The 5,371-nt window shown below is 37.3% G+C and overlaps 1 protein-coding gene and 1 non-coding gene across 5 annotated transcripts in view; one reads left to right on the top strand and one right to left on the bottom strand.

The window, feature by feature from the left end:
- The window catches only part of ZCCHC11 (zinc finger CCHC-type containing 11), a 123,176-nt gene that overhangs the window by 113,071 nt on the left and 4,734 nt on the right, over positions 1-5,371 (bottom strand). The gene's annotated exons all lie outside the window — the stretch shown is intronic.
- On the top strand, positions 4,019-4,136 carry LOC111728462. Its single transcript, XR_002775744.1, has one exon. It is a non-coding gene; the product is annotated as a U5 spliceosomal RNA (small nuclear RNA).

Raw genomic sequence — 5,371 nt, 5'->3', positions numbered from 1 at the left:
AAAAAAAAAAAAAAAAAATGGATCAAAGATCTAAATGTAGGAGCTAAAAGTGTAAAACTTATACTCAAAGAAAACAGCAGACTCGGTACCCGTAGCTCAGTGGTTAGGGCACTGGCCACACGCATGGGGGCTGGTGGGTTCGAAACCAGCCCAGGCCTGCTCAACAACAACAAAATAGCTGGGCATTGTAGGGGGTGCCTATAATCCCAGCTACTTGGGAGGCTGAAGCAAGAGAATCGCTTAAGCCCAAGAGTTTGAGGTTGCTATGAGCTGTGACACCACAGCACTCTACCTAAGGCAACATAGTGAAATTCTGTCTCAAAAAAAAGAAAAAGAAAACATGGCAGTAAATCTTCATTATCTTGATTAGGCAATGATTTCTTAGGCAGAGAATACCAAAGAAAAGATGAATAAATTGTACTTGTATCAAAACTTAAAACTTTTGTCCTTCAAAAATATTAAGTTTTTAGAGTATGTCAGCTCCTAAAAAAAATTACAGACGGAAGGACACAAAAATTCTACTTTCTGGTTATATACATCCAAAGAACTGAAAGCAGATGTGAACAGATATTTAACATCAGTGTTCACAGGATTATTTACAATAGCCAAAAGGTGAAAGCAACTCAAGTGCCTATCAACAAATGAATGGATAAACAAAATATGGTATATTCATACAACGGAAGATTATTCAGCCTTTAAAAAATAGAAAATTCTAACACAGGGTACAACATAGATGTATCCTGAACATACTTCATTAAATAAGACAGTCAAAAAGGTACAAATATCGTATGATTCTACCTATATGATATACCTAACATAGTCAAATTCATAGTGCAAGAAAGTAGAATGGTGGTTGCCATTCTACTGTGTAGAAAGTGAGCTAGATAGAAAAGTGACTTATTGTTTAATGGGCAGAGAGTTTCAGTTTGGGAAAATGATAACACTCTAGAGATAGATGGTGGTGGTATACAATAATGTCAATGTACTTAATGTCACTAAATGAATCACTAATGTGTTAAAAATGAATCATATGCATCATGCAAGCAACCTAATGCCTATCAACCCATAAATGGATCAACAAACTGGTATAGGTATACCATGGAGTACTATTCAGCCATCAAAAGATGGAAACTTTACATCTTTGGTGTTTACGTGCAGTTGAAACACATTCTTTTTACTAAAATATCTCAAGAATGGAAAAAAAAATACCCAATGTACTCAACGCTAGTATGAAACTAATATATAAACAACTATATGCCTACACAAAAGATAAAACACAAATATAGTCTAGCAAGGAGAAGGAGAGATAAGAGAGAGTGGAGGGGGACAGGGTGGGAGATTACCTTGATCTCACCTAATGTGCATAACTGGAAGGTGTTCGCCATATCCCCTGGGTCAAAGACTCAACTACAACTTGAACTTTACTTTAGAATTGAAAACAAGGTAACCTAAACATTTGCACCCTCATGTTAATTTGAAATCTTAAAAAATAAAAAAATTAACATATAATCTTTGGTTAATTTTTCATTTTCATTTCTAAATGAATACAGCTGCATAGCCATGTCTGAATGTCATTTTTGAAGACTGTCTTATACTTATAGCACAGTCAATTTTTATCAATATTTCATAGTGCATGAGAAGAGGATGCACTTTCCAATTACCTGTTGTTAAGTCAGGTATTGACACACTTGACAAATATGTGATCATTTTAGTTATTTGCCTGCTTCTTTCTGTAATCCTGACTAAACATATTTGAATGTTATGAGATATAAAGAAGCTTAAAGTTCGGGACCTGTAGCTCAAGCAGCTAGGGTGCCAGCCACATACACAGGAGATGTTGAGTTATAATTCAGTCTAGGCCCGCCAAAACAACGACAACTACAACTTAAAAATAGCCAGGCGTTGTGGCAGATGCCTGTAGTCCCAGCTCCTTGGGGGGCTGAGGCAAGAGAATAGCTTAAGCCCAAGAGTTTGAGGTTGCTGTGAGCTGTGACGACACAGCACTCTACCCAGAGTGACAGCTTAAGACTCTGTCTCAAAGAAAAAAAAAAAGACAAAAAAGAAGCTTAATGACTCGGTGCATGTGGCTCAAGTGGCTAAGGTGCCAGCCACATACATCTAAAGTGGTGGGTTCAAATCCAGCCCAGGCCTGCCAAACAACGATGGCTGCAACCAAAAAATAGCTGGGCGTTGTGGTGGCACCTGTAATCCCAGCTACTTGGGAGGCAGAGGCAGGAGACTCGCTTGAGCCCAGGAGTAGGAGGTTGCTGTGAACTGTGATGCCACAGCACTCTACCCAGGGGAACAGCTTGAGGCTCTGTCTAAAAAAAAAACTATTGTCCCATGCACTGAATTTATTTATTCCTAATAACGCTTTTTGCTTTACAGTTTAATTTTATTTTAACAATATTATTTGTTTAAAAAAATGTCTGATATATTTGCCATTCTTTTGTTTTAATGTTTATTTTTATACTACATGCATGTTGCCCACTGACAATATTTATGTCATAAAAAATATTTCAGTATGAATAAAATATTATGAACACTGATGCAAAAATCCTTGACAGAATACTACCAAACCAAATTCAGCAGGATATTCAAAGGATTATATACTATGATGAAGCAAGATTTATTCCTGGAATGCAAGTATGGTTCCACATATGAAAAGAATCAACATATTATGCCAAATTTACAGAAGAAAAAAACCTGCCAGGCACCATGGTTCATGCCTCATCCTTGCACTTTGGGAGGCCAAGACAGGCAGATTCCTTGAGCTTGAAACCATCCTGAACCAGAGAGAGACCCTATCTCTACTAAAAATAGAAAAATTAGCCAGATGGTGTGGTAGGCACCTGTAGTCCCAGCTTCTTGAGAAGCTGAAGCATGAGGATCACTTGAGCCTAAGAGTCCAAGGTTGCTGTGAGCTATGATGATGCCACAGCACACAACCCCAGATGGACAGAGTGAGACTTTTGCCTCAAAAAAAAAAAAAAGAAAAGAAAAGAAAACCACACTATCATCTCAACTGATGCCGAAAAAGCATCTGACAAAATTCAAAACCCCTGCATGATAAAGACATTCAACAAACTAGGAACAGAAGGAAAGTACCTCCACATAATAAAAGCTATGGAAGAAAAACCTGTATCAGACATCATACTCAATGGTCAAAGACTGAAACCTTTTTCTCTAAGATGAAGACTAAGGGAAGAAAGCCTGTGTTCATCATTCTATTCAACATAGTACTGGAAGTTCTAGCCAATACAAAGAACTAAAAGGCATCTAAATTGGAAAAAAAGTAAAATCACCCATTTGCAGATAAGATTTTATATGCAGAAAACCCCAAAGATTCCACACACAAAATAAAAAACTATTAGAATAAATGAATTCAGCAAAGTAGTAGGATACCAAGTCAACACACAAAAATCAGCTGCATTTCTATACACAATGAATAATCTAAAGGGAAATTAAAATAATTCCATTTGTAATAGTATGAAAAAGAATGGAATACTAGGGAATTACATAACCAAAGAAGTGAAACACCTGTACACTGAAAATTATAAAACACTGCAGAAAGAACTAAGAACCAGACCTGGTGATGAGCAGGTGATGTAGTTCTAGCTACTTAGAAGGCACACAAAGAAGGATGGCTTGAGCTCAGGAGATGGAGGTTACAGTGAGCTATGATCATTCCACTGTCCTACAGCCTGGGCAACTGAGCAAGACCCTGACCGAGGGTAGCTCATGGCTGTAATCCTAGCACTCTGAGAGCCTAAGATAAGTGAATTTCTTGAGCTCTGGAGTTTGCAACCATCCTGAGCAAGAGAAAGACTGTCTACTAAAATAGAAAAAATTAGCCAGGCGTGTTGCAGGAACCTGTAATCCCAGCTATGTGGGAAGCTAAAGCATAAAGATCACTTGAGTTCCAGAGTCTGTGGTTGCTGTGACCTTTGATGATGCCATGGCACTCAACCCCAGGGCTACAGAATGAGACTCTGTCTCAAAAAATTTAAAAATATATATACTCTGGTTTTTCTCTTCAGATTATATAAATCTTTCACCTTTTACTTAAGATTTCCATGGAGAGGAACAACTCTGAGTCTTTAACCAATTTTTTGAGGCCTTGCATTTGCAAGGCTTATTTAAAAAAGAAAAAAAAATTTTTTAAAGATACACAAATGAACAATGGGCACATGAGAGATTCTCAACATCTCATCAGCTATTAAACCCACGATGAGGTAACCATTTCACTCACTACAATGACTATAATTAAAAAGATGTACAACAATAAGTGATGGTGAGGATATGGAGAAATTGGAACCATCATACATTGCCATCAGGAATACAAAACAGTACAGCAGCTTTGGAAAACAATTTAGCAGAAACATAAATGTATCAAAACACCCAGTAATTCTGTTCCTGGGTATAAACCCAAGGGAAATAAAAACATAACATTCACACAAAAACATTTACACAACGTCCATGGCAGCATTATTCACAATAGCCAAAAAGTGAAAACAACCCAAATGTTCATAAGATGAAGAATGGATAAACAAACTATAGTAACTCTATGGACTATAATACCATTGAAACATAAGAAATACACACTACAATATGACCAAACCTTGAAAACACTGAGTGAAAGAAACCAACCAAAAAATAGCCACATACTGTACTATGTAGAATTCCATTTATATGAGATGTCCAGTATCTCTAGAAGCAAATTTCTACATACAGAAAGTGGCTTACTGGTTGCCAAAGGCTTGTAAGAGGAGAGAATCAGAAGTGATTGTTATGAGTACAAGTTTCTTCAGGGGATAATAAAAATATTCTGGAATTAAAAAGTAATGAACATACAACCTTATGAATATACTAAAAGCCATTGAATCGTGTATTTTAAAAGGGTAAATTTTATGGTATTGTAATTTTTTTTTAAGATGGAGTGTCACTCTGTCACCAGCTAGAGTATAGTGGCATCATCATAGCTCACTGTGACTTCCAACTCCTGGGCTTAAGCAATCCTCTGGCCTCAGCCTTCCAAGTTGGGAAGGGACTCATGGGACTTACTGGGGGGCGGGGGCCATTACACCTGCCGAATTTTTCTATTTCATATATAGTCTGGGTCTCACTCAGACTGGTCTCAAACTTCTGACCTTAAGCAATCCTCCCACCTTAGCCTCCCAGAGTGCTGGGATTATAGGTGAGCCACTGCACCTAGCCAATAGTACTGTAAATTATATCTCAAAGAAAAAGGAAAAAAAAAAAAAATACACTATTGCACATTCCAATAGTCACCAAAGCAATGTCTTCACATTTCACATAGACACCACTCTGGATGAGAGAAGAAAAGGCAAATAGTATTTTAAGGCTCAGC

The sequence above is a fragment of the Otolemur garnettii genome, unplaced genomic scaffold (genome assembly GCF_000181295.1).
Source record: "Otolemur garnettii isolate 467f Iridium unplaced genomic scaffold, OtoGar3 scaffold00159, whole genome shotgun sequence".
NCBI lineage: Eukaryota > Metazoa > Chordata > Mammalia > Primates > Galagidae > Otolemur > Otolemur garnettii.
Note: the sequence above shows the minus strand (reverse complement) of the source record. Positions and strands in the feature narration are given on the sequence as shown.